General features: G+C 46.5%; 1 long non-coding RNA gene across 1 annotated transcript in view; it reads left to right on the top strand.

The window, feature by feature from the left end:
* Nucleotides 1-17,338, top strand: part of LOC115298888 — a 380,495-nt gene that overhangs the window by 177,325 nt on the left and 185,832 nt on the right. The window lies entirely within an intron of this gene.

Here is a 17,338-nt window from a genome sequence, read left to right as displayed (position 1 = left end):
CGCAGATGGCAGCCATGGAATGAAGCGAAATTAACAGCCTCCTCACGAAACACTGCTGACCCCCATCACATGCCGGACATGAACCAGGAACGTCCAGTGGGAGAGAGGAGGAAGACTGGAAACTCTTGGCTCTCAAGGAATTTTCAGACTTACGGGGTAGCTATTAGCCAAAGGCATAAAAATGTCCCCTCCCGAAATATGAGACTGTCCCCAGACACTGTAGGCAGTCATCCCTGTAAGAGCTCTGCCAAAAACGGTGCTGGAGGAGTGACATCAGATGTCACAAGTGGCTCCTTAAAGGAAACAGAAGGACAGTAAAGCACAGCAGCTCAGAACGCAGGCTCGGAAGCCAGATCACTTGACTCGGATTCCAGCTCTCATCACTGTCGGACCCCGGACATCCCGTTCACCTTTCCCCATCTGTACAACGTGGAGAGTACCGGTAATGATCTCCCAATATGGTGAGGATCAAGTGCGCTGATATGTACGAAAAGCTCAGAACAGGGACTGTCACATCATGGATGTGATGTGCGTGAGCGCTTACCTTCATTCTCCTTCTAACCTGAAAAAATTAATGGCTAGATAACATGGGGGGCCGGGGGGAGGCGCTGCTGACAGGGAGGAGACCATGGGAACAGCGGGACAGCCCAGAGAGCTGGGAAGTGCTTGGCTGGTGAGTTAAGCTAACCTGGTTCTAAGCCAGGTTCTACCACTTCCTACCTGTGTGACCTTGACTTAAACTCGCTAAAGCTCAGATGCCTCACTTATAAAATGATAAAGCAACCCCGCTTTCACTGAAAACAAATGTTAACCATGCCATGACAAATGGTGGTTATTATTAAAGAGAAGCACAGTGAAGAGGATCCCAGAGGGAGATGAATAAATTAAGCAGGATGACACGTCTCGCTTCTTACCCATCTCTCCCTTCTTCCCCCAGATTTGTTCAAGGCCTCATCATTACCGGTTTGCATTTCTATTTTAATCATGTTATAGGTTTACAGTATTTTCCCCTCTGCATCTTTATATGCTATAATTTGGGTACTATTTTTACACAACGAGGCCATTTTTAACTGAGAACAGATTCAATTGTCTTTCAGCATATATCATTGTTTATCTTAATTAATGCTAAAATATTCTTAGGGGGAAAAACACATCCCACAGAGTATTATGCAAGGGAACTTAGCATTCACTTTTGCCTCCCTCTTGTCTGGCATATCAATTTATAAAGGTTTTAGTATCCTGTTATTTCAATAACAATAACGCGTGCTCTTAAATGCAGACACCCATCTGTGGGGATTAGGGCGCAAGGTGTCAGCAGCAGGTTGGGGCATGAGCAGTAGCAAGTGCGAGTTGGGAGGTGGACCGCGGATGGCTGAGAGACAGAGGGGACTCTGCTGGTGAGGAGAATGATACTCCGTGACGTCTGAAGTCATAGGCTTTGTCTCTGATGGAGCCACGGGACCATTCCTGGAGTAGAGCTGAACCAGTCCACAGTCTGGGCTTGAAGTGCCCCAGTGAAGTTGTTCTAGCTCTCCGCCAGTGATGGGCATCCTTGGCATCCATTCTCCTTCCTTCTAATCAGATGCCCTGCTTATCACGGGGAATCACCCTCTCCACGCTCAGCCCGGGTGTTTTGGGAGAAGCTGTTCTCCCCACCTCTCCCTCAGCTTCAGGTGTGGACATAGGACCAAGACGTGATCAATGATTACATACCATTTTCTGACCACAGTGATTGTGAGGGACGACCGTGTGACCCAGTCAGAGCCGATGAGACTCCATTTGGGAATTTGAGATGGAACCATCGGGAAAAGGGGGTTCTCTGTCCATGGGGATGCTAACCTAGTAGGAGTATCCCTGGAGCTGCATCTTACTATGAAAAAGGGAGGGCTTGCCTAAGATTTGAGTCAACCTGAAAGAAAGCCGAGTTGAGAGATAGAGGCAGATTCTTGGTGCCATCTCCTCAAGCCTTGCTTACAGCCAGGCTATCCTCTGGATCTTTCACAGAAAGCCACTTAAAGTCCTTGTTTTGCTTAAGCTAGAGTGGGCTGAGTTTCTGTCACTTGCAACCAAAGGATTCTGAGGATTTCAGTCTCCCTGGAGAACCCATTTTGCTCTGTGAGAAGCCACTTTACTCTGCTGACAGGAAGGGAACCTGGCCCGAGGACATCTTTCCACCCAGACCAGTTGGTCTTCCTAATAATGGGCAATGGTTTGGTGTCTGGACAGTTCCAGGCAGTCCCTAAATCATACAGTTAGCCTAGATGTATTCCAAGAGGTTGGCTGACACCAAGATGTAAAATGTGGAACCTTAGCAGGCTTGACTCTCTGGGGGTGGTTGAAAGAAAGCGAGTATGTCAGGAGTGTGAGGGACTCGGGCCAGGGAAGTAACCTGGCGTGTGTGAACGGGAGCTGCTGCAGATGACCTGAATGTGGATGGGAGAGCGGAGTTATGAAAAGTGTCCACAGGAAGTCACTAACTTTTACCGGCGGCTTACCATGAACCAGGTACTGTCCTAAATGCTTTACATGCAATGCTGTATTTAATCCGTTTCACAACCCCGTAAGTTATGTGGTTTATTCTCTCCATTTTACAAGTAAGGAAACTGAGGCATTTAGCAGTGAAGTGACTTGGTCAACCAGAGCCAGGATTTAAATTCCTGTCTGTCTGATTAGTAGGTGGTGACATTGGGTTCTGGACTTCATATAGGGCTTTGGCTAATGTCTGGGGGGCATGGGAGAGGAGATGGTGTCTAGCCTCCCAAGGTCCCAGGGATGCGAAAACTAAGCTTTTGGTCAGAGACTCAACTCTATAGGGGAAGACTCTGATCCAGTGGGGAAGTGGAGGATGATAGGGAAACTGAGGCAGGAGCCTGAGACTGGAGCCAACGCAGTAGGGGTTAGTTGAGAGGACTAGCCTAGTGGGTCAACAGACATGTGGGGGCTTGTGGCCAAAGATGGACACAGGGCGCCAAAATGAACCTCTGGCTTCCTACCAGACATTGTTTAGGGTTAGCTCAGGGCTGGGAGTCTGAAGGCAGAGATTGACAGAGAAAGGGAAGGAGACTCTTCCAGAGTTCTGAGGTTTTTAAAAAATGCCTTTTACTCGTTGAATAATGATTACAAGTTAATCATTATTAATCCTGGCCACTGCTGGACTAGGCTCTTCTTCACACACCATGACCTGAGATTCAGATAGTCTGAGTTGTCTAGGATCACACAGGAGCTGAGCTGGCATCAGCTTGATCTGCTAAAACAAAGATCTTTCCATGGCTCCAGACGGAGTCTATATCTCCCTGAGAATTAAAAGCTCTGAATGGGCCATCAGCTCCAAAAATATGAATCATACACATCGTGCACATTTACTTACGGTGTTCCATGCAAGGCAGGGTGCCAAGCTCATACCTCATTTCATCCCTACAACAATCCCCAGACTTTTCGCTGGGTATCACCAGCACCACCGTGATCACTGTTATCTCTGTTTTATTGTTGAGGACACAGACTCAGAAAGATAACTTGGCCTGTATTTGGCCAAGATCACACAGCTTGCAAATGCAGAATCAGAATGTGAACCGAGGCAGCCTCCACTTTCAGGCATGCCCCAGCTTTTAACCAGGACACCTGCACCTACACACCGTGCCTCAGTTTCTCCAGCTGCAAAAGTAAATGGAGAGTTAAGAATTCGCCCCCCCCCCCACTAAAGTTATCAGGAGAGCAACACAAACTAAAACCTACAAAGGCCTCACAAGAGTGCCTGACACATAAAATTCAACCCCGATTAGCTTTTACTATGGTATTTACATTTTTGCATTACCCTGTCCTAAAGGAGACTCTCCCGTTCCCACAGCTGATCCCCGATGCTCAAGTACACCGGCAGAAAGGCGGGGTGGTTGGTGCACTGGGGCCTCTCAGGGTGATCTGGGGCAAGAGATAAAAGAAGCTAACTTGACATAACTTCATAAACCCATTTTAATCCAGACATTGATTTTCCTTTGGAATAATCCCCTTCCTGTTCACACGCAGGGTCCCTGCACGTCTCTAATACAGACGTGAGTATCGATAACATTATTGAGATAAAACAGTTGCCTCTTTCTTATTCCTTTCATTCGTCGGTCACCCCAGGCTTGTCTTTGCCTTTTCATTCTGTTACCCAGCACCACTCACTAGAGAGCCTTCCTATTCCGCCCGCCGTAACTCAAGGTGAAGGTTTCAAATAACGACGTGGTAAAATACGAGAGATTTACGCAAATTCAACTGGAAATAATGTGAAAAACTATTATTCGCGCCGGACACGTGCCTCTCTTTTGATCTTCCTTGTCCAGGATACATTTTTTAAAAAATGCTCCTTTGATAGCAAGAAGCAAGCAGACATTGAAAGGAAATCTTATGTCTTTGTTGGGGAATAATTAGTCTGATCGAGTTGCTGGCTTTCTGATGGACAAAGGAGTCTTTAAAGAAAATCATTTGTGCTTTCTGAGCCCCTTTTGACAGCACAGCTTTCTTAAGTTTGGGCTTCTCAATGCGAGTTAGGGGAATGGAAAATTTTCCTGAATAAGAAATCAGAAAGCTTGACCTACACAGTTACCTCTCTCTTAACATGACAACAATTGGCAATTACTTTTTGATCCGAAGTGTGAGGATGAATATGGAGAGGTAGGGAGAATCATTCTCCTTCCCAGACTCGGGCTCTCATCAGCCTGGCACCTGAAGCCGATTTTCTTTTTTTCAGTCCCCAAGATTCAATATAATCTATAGCTGGAGATACCTACATTGGCTGCAGCTGGGGGGGAACCAGTTGGCAAATTCAGGAGTCAGGCTTTCTTTTATTCTCCTGTGGAAGGTATCTGTTCTCCTGGCTCAAGGATGATTTGGAGTCTCCGGTGAGCACCCTACCGAGCTTGCTTCCGCCGGCCCATCTGTGATGAAGTGTGGGTATCCACACACCGTTCCAGGGTCTCAGGGACACCGACGGCTCCCAGGACGGCGGAACATTATGTTTGATGCATGATCGTGATGGTCTGTAAGTCTGGGTTGGAGCGAGAGACTCTGAAATCCATCAGACCGGTGTTCAGACCTGGCCTGCTCCGTGATTTGGATCTGATTGCTTATGTCCTCCGATATTTAGTGTTCATGCCTGTAAAACAGGAAAATAGGAATCTCTATCCTGCAGAGCAGATTTTCTCAACCCTGGCGCTATTGATATTTGGGGCCATATCATTCTTTCCTCTAGAGTGGGGGGGGGGCTGTCCATCCCTGGCCTCTACCCACTAGATGCCAGTAGCACAATCTCACCACCCCCACCTCCAGTTTTGACAACCAAAAACATCTCCAGACATTGCCAAATGTCCTCTGGGAGGACATGCTCTTCCCCGTCTCCTCACGGAGAGCCTCTGCTTTGGAGCCATTCTCAAGGTGCAATGAAATGCCCCCCATAAAGCTTCCAGACACTGCTTAGTAGATACCACATAGTAAGTGCTCAACAAACATAAGTTACTACTGTATTAGTAAAACTGCAAATAGAAACCTCACACAATGTTCTTTTTCCTCTTGAGGATTCTTAGAGAATCCCTGGCTCTCTAGGGCCCCCAAATTCTCCAGTATTAGATAGGAATCCCCAGCAGCCTCACCCGCCACTGGAAACACATTTCCTGGCTCCTGGTCAAGCCACCAGCTGCTTGGAGCAGAGAAATCAATTCTCAGGTAGTTCTATGAATGAGTGTTGTCATCTCAAGTTGGTCCACGGGAAGTAAAAAGAACTTTAGAAAAGGGTAATGAAAGGAGAAGACAGATTCTCCACGAGCGGCGACAGCATCACTGAAGATCTGAGTTACTGGAAGGGTCCATGCCTTGGTGACCGAGCTACCCCCTCAGTGGTTGGAGGAGAAATGGAGGCAGTGGTTTGGATTGCAGAGGGCAAATTGCAGAGGGAGACACAGGTCATCAGCTTTCTACTTCTGTGTTTGAGTTCCAGCCTCCTCCCTCAGTTGGTGGACTACTCACAGTAGTTGACATTGTTTGGAGGCAGCTACAGGACTGAGCTGTCCACTAAAATCCACATGTAGAAGCTCCAACCCCCAGTAAGACTGCATTTGGAGACATGCCTTCAGAGAGGTAACTACGGTTAAATGAAGTGTTAAGAGTAGGACCCTAATCTCATTAATACGACTGTTGTGTTGTGAGGAGTGGAAGAGGCACTGAGCTGTCTCTACATGGAGGGAAGGCCGGTGCACACATCGCGAGAAGGTGGTGGTCTGCAGGCCAGGAAGAGAGGTCTCACCAGAAACCGAATTCACCAGCACTTTGATGGACGCCTAGGCTCTAAAATTGTGAGGAAATTAATGTCTGTTGGTGTGCCACCCGGTCTGTGTGGTATTTTGTTAGGGAGCCTGAGCTGCAGTGCGAATACTTACCACGTGCCTGGCCTCATTGCTCATTCCATTCCCAGAACAACCTTTAGAGGTGGGTGCCCTCTTCGCCTCTCCCTAGTCCCCCCACATTTTACAGAAGAGGAAACAAGTTCAGGAGGTCAAAACTTGCCTAGTGTCACACAGCTAGAAAAGGAACTCTTAGGACGTGAATCCAGGCTCGTCCATCTTCAGATCCCAGGTCCTTAACCACCAAGCTCTCTGAACATGGGTTGTACAAGCCCCACACGACCACTTAGAGAATGGTTATATTGTACCACCTCTGTGCAAAGGCTTTAAATGCATTAGCTCTTTTAATCTGCAGCACAATCCTATGAGGAAGCCTTTACTGTGCCCATTTAACAGATGAAGAAACTGAGGGAGGCTTGCAGGGATAAAGTTTAACCTAGTGGCTCCCCAGCCTGGTTTTTGGTTGCTACAGGGAACTCCCAACTAGCTCCATCTCCTGCTTTGGAATTTCTGGGCAGGGAACAGCTACTGGGCCAAGTGGGCTGATTCTTGGTTTTTAGATGTCATAGGAAACAGTAGAATTTTACCGGCTTTATGGTTTTAATCCTACCAAGGATTCTGGGGATGAGTGGGAGGGAGAAGGCTGAGGGTGAAGGACTCAGGAAGCCTTGAGCAGGGGTGAGTTCACTGCAGGGCAAGAGTCAGCAAATGCTATTAGTGGCTACAGGTTGGCTTCTCAGGAATCTGCATATATGCAAATTAAAGTAGAGACCTTAGCCCAAAGAAGGGGAGGGAACTCCCCCACGCCCACCTCATTCCAAGTTATGTCTTTGTCTAGCTGGGGACTTGGCAAAAAATTGCCTCTCCCTCCTCCATGTCTCTCCAAGGACAATGTATGATAATAATTCAAAGCAGAGCAAAAGAGCCTTATGTCTGCAGGGTGCAACTCTCCATGTGTTTTGAAGTTACTGGATTTTACCTTCAAATCAGCACGGGAGGCAGATGCTTTCTGACAGATAAAGTCAAGACACAGAAGTCAGGACACTGGACCTCAGACTCACTGTATTCTCCCCAGGTGCTACCATTTGGCTGATAGTAGGTGGGCTGTGGCATTGTGGCATCTCATCATGGTTAAGGGCTGGGGCTTTGGAGACAGGCAGACCTAGCCTTGAATCCTAAATTCATCTGCCTGACTTTGAATACATTACCTGACCTCTTGGAAGGTGCTTTGTTTGTTTGTTTGTTTGTTTTTTAGAAAAGATAAAGATGGAGATTATAATGATCTCCCAGGGTCAATCACATACAATTTGAGGTTATCTATGGAAAGCATACTGCTTGGCACATGGTAGATGTTTAATGGTTGCTTTCATTGCTCTCAGTGGATGAGAACTTTATAGAAGGTATACAATCAGTGCCTTTTCCAGTACTCATGCTCTTTGGGCATTTCCAGATTGTAGGGGTTTCTGAGGGATCTTGGGACTCACTCTTAATTTGTCTGGGACTTCCCTTGGGTAAGGAAGATGACCTCGCTCTCAACCAGACAGTATTTGATTTTGGTCAACAGCTTTGATGGCTCAGAGTTAGCATAGCATCTTGTTCATGAACCCTAGGCTTGAAGTAGACTCCAGTCCCCGCTTAGTACCTACTGGTTGTGCAACTGTGGGCACTTGTCCTGTTGGGTTGTTGTGAGAAGTCAATGGGCTGAGGCATATGATACACTTAGCATGACTGACAGACAGGAAGTGGTTGGGGCTGGCTTGATCTGCTCATCAGCCCCTCCATCCTTTCCCATTTCATTACATCCCATTCATTGTAAGTAGCCCACCAAGTGGGTTGGATTTTGTTCTCTTCCTCCTTCTCTCCCTTGTTGGGGAAGGACTAAAAAAGTCCATTGGTTTTTCTGAAATGACCCACATGGGTGCTATGCTCACTTGGGTTGTATCAGTATTCATCCTTCCTTCCATTCATCTTCCTCCTTTCCTTGGATAGGAATTTTCCATCAAAAAGTAAGGATTTCTCATCAAAGCCACAGCTCTGATGCATGGGAACAAATATAGGATTTTTGTTTGGTTTTGAGCCACTTTATGATAACTAAGGACCTTAGACTCTCCCCCAAGTTTAGTTATGCTCATGATATCAGCATGGGATCTGGTGTCAAGAAACCTGGGATTCTAGGGTTACGTTTGCCTCTTCCCAGTGAATAAGTTGAGGAGGGCATCCCTTTCTACCCCGAGCCTCAGTTTTGTCATCCTCATGGGGCTGAAAGACAAGGCAATGCCTAAATCCATGCTCCCTTCAGTATTCTGTGTTTCTGCCATTTCCTTGATAACCAGGGATAAAGTTGATCATTCTCTAGACCCAGGGTATGAATCACTCACACCACATCCTGGTGTGATCTTCTCTGTCCCGGTTTCTGATTAGAAAGATTTATCACGAGTGATGGTATGTTCTTCCCAAAGCCTACTGTACTTACATCTGACCACATCCTGCCAGTGGATGATTGTGGTTAAGAGGAGGGGGTTCAGTGTTCAAATCCCATTCCCACCACTGACCAGCTATGATACGGAGACCTGCTACTTCTTCACTCTTCATGCATTCATCCACTCCTTCCACAAACAAGTACTAAGAGATGCCCTTAGTGCTGTGAATACAGTGACAAGAAGGGCAGACCTGTCCCTGTCTTCACAGGGTACAGTCCAGTGCCAAAGACAGCATTAACAGAGACGGACCTGTGCCAGAATATGGGAAGACTCACTGCTAAAAGGTCACATAGCAGAAAACCCGAATGTAGTCTGGGCAGGATAGAAGGTCTGGGGAGGCATCCCAGTGGAAGTGAACAGAAGAGAAGCCATATGCTGGCACAGAAACTTCCGTATATGGCAGCCACGGGCTAGAGAGAGTGGGGTGCCTTAGACTCTAAATTGAACTGAGGAAAGTTCATATGGAAGAAGGTAGATATGGAGTGTGTGGTGGAGAGGGGAACCGTGAGAGTTGGGTCTCAAGAGATCATGGGGGCCAGGTCATGACAGGTCTTGTAAACCATATTAGGGAGGAAAGCTCTTAATCCTCGGAGCAATAGGAACCACACAGACGATTGTAAGAAGGGAGTGACGTGATCCTGTTTTTATTTTGGAAAACTCAGCTGCACTGTGCAGAATAGTTTGTGCGGAAGGGGAGAAAAGGAAGAATGAACTGGAGGGTGTGGCAATAATCTAGGCAAGATACTGCTGGAAGGAAGGCTCTCGTGGAGGTCCAGGATTGACAAGCTTTGTTTCCTTGTGTATCCCAGGTGCTCAGGGCACAGCTGAATGCCCAATGGGGAGTCAGCCATCATTTGCTAGATGAGAGCAATGGCAGTGAGGATGGAGAGAAGCTTGTGGATCTGAGACCCAATCTGTGGGCCAAAGGACAGAATTGTTAATTGATCGTATGAGAGTTAAAATTGGTTCCTGTTCTTCTGCCTTGGACAACAGAGGTGAGGGGAGGAGAGAAGAGGCTGACATTCTTTGAGGTGGAAAATCTTTAGCCTCTCCAAGCCTCAGTTTTCCACCTGTGAAATGGGACCCATATCCCTCATTTTGCGGGTGTGTGCAGGGGGTGGCCCGGTGCCTGGTGCCTGCGAGGTGATCAGTGTGGTGGTCGTGTGTCCTCCATGCTCAGACCTCACCTCTCCAGAACGCACGTCTCTGGAGGTTAAGAACAAAGAGCCCGCACATGGCGCCAGTGTCTCCAGGTTTGAAGTCTCCACAGAAATGGTGGCTGCAGCAGCAGCACACGTGAAATTTGAACAGCCAGGAAATGAAACAAGCAACTGAGATTGCTAATTGGAGTTTATTTTCTAAAAATGAGCAGCGATTCCCAGTACGGCTCAGTCACCTGCAAACCTGGTCCTTGATGAGCTATTCTGCTCTTTGCTGACTTGAAGAATTTCATAGGATGGAGGAGTAGATTGGTGGTGAGGCATTCTGCAGTGAAGGGGTATTTGGGAAGTGGGAGACAGCGGGGAGCAGCAGAAAGGAAGCGAGTTTGTTTTTCCTTCTAGGGAGGAGGGATCCTACCTGGTCGTTGGCAGGGTGGTGCCCTTGAGCTGGTTTCTTACGGAAAAGATGCAGCCGCTGATGTTCAGAAAGGCTCAGAGGGTCCCACAGAGCCACCACCATCCCCTTTTCCTCCTGGCCACTCCGTGAATGGAGACTGAGCAACAATACCCACCATGTAGCACACAGTCCTAGTACTAGGGTGACTGAGGTGAACAACATGAACAGCAGCCCAGTCGACAGGTTGTAATTACCACTTCGTACATTCTAGCTCCCTGGGGCTGGTATAGCAGATGACCACACACTGGGATGGCTTAAACCAACAGAAACTTCCTCTCTCACGATTCCGGAGGCGAGATGCCCAAAAGCAAAGATGTCAGCCAGGCCATAGTCTCCAAGTTCTAGAGGAGTCGGAGTCCAGCTCCCGCAGGTCCAGGGTCCCCTGAAGGAGAGACCGTGTTGGTGAAAAAGAGAGTGAGAGAACCCTGAGTTTCCGGCATCTCTGTCCTGTCAGGTTTTATCTCTTTATCTATAGATTTAAGTGTTAACATGACATCAAAAAGTGGAATTTTTACTACAAATAATTCTTAGTGATAAGATGCTTTGAAAAAGGTGCAGAAACAGGTTTTACAGAGGCATTTTTGCAGAACTACTCTAATTACAATGAGGTAATTTATACATCACAGGATAACAGGGTATTCTCAGTGAAAAGCATATAACATACATATTTGTTTGAACCGGTAGTAAATCTTACAACTAAGAAGATAGCAGGATGTTTTCAGTGAGAAGCAGATAGCAAACACATTGGTTTATAACAATAACATTAAGATTCAGGCATAAGCAAGGCTAGGAGTCATTCTGTCTGGCTCATAAGAAGAATGTATTTTTGCTGGTTAGTAAATAAACCTTTTGTCAACCTTGTTCTTTGATGTTGGAGGTGTAAGCGCCATAGGTGCCCTAGATGTGCTGGCCTTTGCATATGAGTTTAAGTTGTAACTACTCTTACCCATCCTCATAAATGGGCACCAATTAGCGTAGGTATGCACAGTAACTTATGCCTGGCTCTTGTTTGTTTCTTATTCCTAAGTTAGGCTCTTTTTCTCCAGGCCAGAGTTAATAGTAGATCTTGTGTTCTTTAACCCCCTTCATTATCTATGCCTTAAGCTTGTGAGGCTCCTTAGAAGAGCCTTTCGACAAACATCTGCAGTGCTTTGTTTAAATTCCTCTTTATAGAGGTGGGAATATGCTTCTTCCCAGGAGGTATCTGTGTGGGGAATATCGGTCTGACTTGGAACATGGTGAGGCCTAATCACTAGCACCGGGCTTAATTTCACTGAGCAGTAGTAGCAGAAGGAGATACCGGTTTCCGCCTCTCATGGCAGGAGCCGTGCACATCTGCCATTTTCTTACTGTGACCGTGTCATCCAGCAAGGCCGGTGCGGCTCTCAGCAGAGGAGGGGCCTTCCTTGCCTCTTCCTAGCTTCTGGTGTTGCTGACAATTCTTGGCTCTCCTTGGATTATAGACACATCCCTCCTCTCTCTGCCTCTGTCCTTACATGGTCTTCCCTCCCCACCCCCACCCCCCACATGCCTGTCTCTTCCGTCTTCTTATCAGGACACCAGTCATTGGATTAAGCCCCTACCCTACTTCAAGATGACCTCACCTTAACTCTGCAAAGACCCTATTTCCAAGTAAAGCCTTTGTGACAGGTACCCGGGTTTAGGACTTGAATGTGTCTTTCTGTGGAGGCAGAACTCCACCCACAACAATGTAAGTAAAGACCTGCTTGATGTTCTTTATCATCCGAGTTCACCATGTTGTTACGAGTGCTATGGGGAAAAACTCCCACAGTGTAATCTGCTCTTCCCTCCTTCCCTTGTTCCTTTGCTCCTCCCTCCCTCCCACCTGTTATGATTGCACTCCTTTCTTCTGCTTCTGGGGTTTGGTCAACACATACCTATTGGGCGTCCTTGGTGTATTAGGTAGTATGCTGAACACTGAGCATAATGAGGAGGCCAAGACAGACCAGGCCTTGACCTCTGACGCTTGGGGGCTTTGGGGAAGAGACAGTAGCAAAACAGTCACACAACTACATGAAAATGATCACAGAGATGACTGGGACAGGAACGCTTCTGAACCCTCAAGCTGACACCTTGAACAGACCTTCTGGGGGGGAGGCTGAGGTCATGACGATGAGTCTCTAAGCCATAGACTGTTGCTGCAGTTCTGCCCCATACATTTCATTGTCTCCTCTTCAAGGTACAGGAACAGCAGGGATAGAGGGTCACTTATTTACTAGGGACCCTCTACATGGAACATTCTGGCTAGAGAATGGGTGTGAGCAAGGGACCTTCCATTAGCAGACTAAACTCAGCTGCTACCCAGATCCCAAAAGCCAGGACTTGGAATGCAGCAACAACCATGAGGGCCCCTCTGCAAGGAACCAGCACACTCTAATGATAAACTGACAGTCACGTTATAACCTGCGGCCAGGACATTATAAGTGGTGTAGCAGCGTACGGGGTAGTGGAAACACCCACAAACCTCAGAGTTCCAGGGAGACCCTTGAGCAGCTATGGAGAAACCAAAAGATTTGTGCCAAGGGCTACAGTGCTAGGGTACATAGGATGTGGGAGCAAATGACAAGTTTGGCCTGGCCAGGGGAGGCGGAGGGCTTCCAGGGAAGTGATGATTGCCCTGTTTTTCAGGCCCATGAAAACAGAGCTGGCAATAAAAGGGAGACCTTACCTATCACATCACGACGTGGATGGGTCTCTAGGAATTACACTTAAAGGAGTTCATATTGAAATATTTCGGCATATGAAATTCTAGAAAAGACCAATACAGTCTATAGTGATAGAAAACACTGAGGAGGGGTTGTCTGAGAAGGAACACAGGGAACTTTGGGGGATATAGAAATGCTCTTTATCTTGATTATTGTGGTACGGACAAAGGTTGTATGTGTCCAGACTCACCAACATGTACTCTTGAAATGGGTCCATTCTATCAGGTAAAATATACCTCAATAAAATGGGCTGAAATATGTAGGTCACGTCCTTTCTTGTTTTAATCCTGGGGGTCAAAACCATAGTATAAGCCATCCCAATCTTTCCCAAAGGTCATTTGATCTTGTATGACATGATGTCAGAGTGGGGAGAGAGTCCCTAGACAATCAGGATCAAACCCATCGTTTTATACGTGAAGATATTGAATCTCAGAGAGGGGTAGTGATGAGGCCAAAGGCAGAGAGTTCAGAAGGATGTACTGTACGTTGGGAAAGTCTAGATGGTGGAAAGGGGACAGAATGACATGTTCTTAGGTGATCCGCTCCACCACGAGATTAGAAGAGTTAAATCTGAGGTCAACCAGCTAATCAGATTTGGGACTGACATCCTGAATCTGGCAGGTTGCATGTCTGAAACCCAAGCTAGCCATCCCCTTCTCTCTGTCTTTAGCCCTTCTGTGAAGCCTTCTGTTGGCACATTCAGACTGTCTGCCTCTCACACCTCACCTACAACAGCCACGCATTTCGTGTTCTTTCTTTTTTTTTAATCTCTCTTTACAGAGGTTCTTCCACATCAGGTGTGTCTTGATATAAATCTGTGGTCTCAGCAGTCTGCGTCTATTTGGGATTGGTTCACACTCAGAAATCGGTTGGGGACTAACATCATGCAGTGGAGGAAGTCAAAAACCAAGAATCACTGTGTAGAGCACAGTCCTTCATCTTTGATGCATATCAGAATTAAAGCCTAGATCTCTGGGATTCATGTCCCTTCACTTTGGTTCACTAGGCTTGGATGGTGCTCGGGAATCTGTGTTTGTATCCTGCACTCCAGGTGGTTCTGATGGAGGCTGTTTGATTACAATGTCCCTCAGGTAACCTCTTGACTAAACCAGGGAGAGAGAAAACTGGCTTTGGGTTATTGACTGGCCAGTGGACTCTCAATGTAACCTAAGTTCAAAAGTAGATTTTTTTTGTCCCTATGTCCTAAGTGAGGTTATGAGAAAGTAACAGTGACAATAAGGGGCACCTGGGTGACTCAGTCGGTTGAGCATCCAACTTCAGCTCAGTTCATGATCTTGTGGTTCGTAGGTTCAAGCCTGCTTTGGATTCTGTGTCCTCCTCTCTTTCTCTGCCTCTCCCCTGCTTGTGCTGTCTTTCTCTCTCTTTCAAAAATAAACATTAAAAAAATTACAACAAAAACTAATCCCGGACATATACTATTTCTGGCAGTTTCCCAAAAGTATTTTGTTTTTGAATGGTAGAGTCATTTGTTTTCTTCTTTCTCTTTTTTTTTTTAAATTTTTTAATGTTTATTTATTTTTGAGAGAGAGAGACAGAGAGACAGAGCATGAGCAGGGGAGGAGCAGAGAGAGAGAGAGGGAGACACAAAATTGGAAGCAGATTTTAGGCTCTGAGCTGTCAGCACAGAATCCAACATGGGGCTTGAACTCACAAACCCAGAGATCACAACCTGAACTGAAGTTGGGTGCTCAAGTGACTGAGCCACCTACGTGCCCCCTCCTTATTTTTTTTAAAGAGCTTTATTGAGACATAATTCACATACCATGTAAGCTGTTCATTTAAAGTGTACAATTCAATGTTTTTAGTATATCCACAGAGGGTGCAACAATCACCACAATAAATTCCATTATCTCCTCCCTGAAACCTCCATATGCCTCAGAGTCACTTTCCATTTCTTCTCAACACCCCCTACCCCTAGGCAAGCTCAAATCTACTTTGTCTCAATAGACTTGCCTATTCTGGGCATTTTGAATAAATGGAATCAAATAGTATGTGGCCTTTTCTGACTGGCTTCTTACACCCAGCCTAATGTTTTCAAGATTCATTTATGTTGTAGCATGTGTTAGTATTTTATTTCTTCTTATTGCCCATTATTCCTAATAATGGATTTTAAAATGTTTAATCTTATTTATTTACTTACCTATCTATAAGTTTTAACCTTAATTCCAGTGTAGTTAACATACAGTGTTATATTAGTTTCAGTAACTAACATTTCTATGAGTAGAACATCTTCTAGAAGAAGAGGCTTTATAGCAGCTTGAAAGGTCAGGTGCAGTCAAATAGGAATGACATTCAAGGCTAGAGTGACTTTCCCACCCCTTCCGTGGGGTTCTATCCACACACGAGGCCTCTGCCTTCCTTCCCACTGGCCTCTGCTTGGGCGGACGCGCCCCCCGGTCTCGTGTCATCCATGCATCCTCTTATTCTAAACTCAAGTTTCTCTTTCCCTGGCTTTCTCTTCATTTTTGACCTTCATTTTGATACATGTTATACCTCTTTCCTTTTTTGTGTTGTAACGGGGGAATGCCCTCCTCTCTGTGCTGGTGACTTCTCCAAGAGGAAGCCTGAATCGTACTAAGTTTTGTATTCCAGGTCCCTGAGACGTTCTTGGCGAGTGTGAGGTGCCTGGTTGGCATTTGTCAAATGGATAAATGAGTGGCTGAACACATGAACGGAAGACACATACCCACTGAAGCCAGGGTGTGTGGCGTGGAAGCCATTTCTCCCGGCAGGTCTGAACTTGGCTGTTACAGCTCCTCCTGTTTGAAGTGACTCGTTTGAAAGCAAGTGGGAACGACAATTTAAAGACCATTAAACCATATGGGCATGAGGAACCGTGTGCTGAGAGTGTCCTCCCCTGTGAAAGGAGACGGAGAAAGCGTGCCTCCTAGGTCCACCGTGAGGATCGGAAAGCACAGGGTCTGGCACACAGGAGACACTTGACAAATGACAGCCCCTGCCGCGGTTATTAGCAATATTAGCAACAGGCAGAAAAATGATAAACCAGGGAGTGAAGAGGTCTCTTGCATCTGGGACAGTCTTTGAAATCTAATTTTATTTCTAGCCTGTCTGCTTATGCTGGGTGGCTTATGCTGGGTGGCTTATGCTGGGTGGCTTAACATATTGATTCTTTGAAAACCATGCAGCTCAGCCTTGGCATGGAGGCTCTTTTAATAAACTCTGCTTATTGGGTGATTATGCAGAAGGCAACTGCAGTGACCTCAGTGACCAAGGGACTCGCTGTGATAACAGTGCCTGCCATTTATTGAGCTCTGATTATGAGCCACTTAGTCCTTAACACAATTCCCAGGAGATCTCATAATCCCCATTTTACAGATGAGAAAATGAGGCACAGACAGGTTAAATATTTAAGGCCGCACATCTTGTCAGTGGCTTATTCAAGTTTCAAACCCTGGTCTTTTAGGCAGCAGGCAGCAGGCCTAAAAGACCAAGGTTTGAATCTCTTTGTTAGATCTGATGCCTCTCAAGTTGCAAATAATGTGGCATAAGAGTAAGACAAGGAGGGGTGGCTCAGTAGGTTGAGCGACAGACTTTTGATTGCAGCTCAAGTCATGATCTCACAGTGGTGAGATGGAGCCCCTTGTCGGGCTCGGCATGGAGCATGGAACCTGCTTTGGATTCTCTTTCCCTCTCTCTCTGCCCACTCAAAATAAATAAATAAACATTCAAAAAGAGAGAGGGAGAGGGAGAGATAATGCAAAGGGACAGTGGGCTCTGAAGAAGGCTGTACGACTTCCCAGTTTTCCCATCTGATGGCTCGTGTCACATGTCAGTGGGTCCTGGAAGACGTGGAATGAAGCGTGGCTTCTTGCTGCTGCCACTCATGCCAGGTGGCTCTGTGAACTCTGACTCAGAGCAGGCTGTGTGGGTAGGAGAGGTTGCCATGGAGACCTGAGGATGCCGAGCAAAGGACTACCAGGTGTCCCTCCATATCCAGCCTTTCCTTTCTTGCAGAGTAGGATGATTTTTCATAGAGCCTACAGTCATCCAGAATGAAGACTGCATTTGCCAGTCTTCCTTGCAGCAGCGTGTGGCCACATGCCTAAGTTTTGGACGATGGGATGTGAGTGGTAAATAAGGAAGGGGAAATAATTATTTCACT

Source organism: Suricata suricatta, chromosome 8 (genome assembly GCF_006229205.1).
Source record: "Suricata suricatta isolate VVHF042 chromosome 8, meerkat_22Aug2017_6uvM2_HiC, whole genome shotgun sequence".
Lineage (NCBI taxonomy): Eukaryota > Metazoa > Chordata > Mammalia > Carnivora > Herpestidae > Suricata > Suricata suricatta.
Note: the sequence above shows the minus strand (reverse complement) of the source record. Positions and strands in the feature narration are given on the sequence as shown.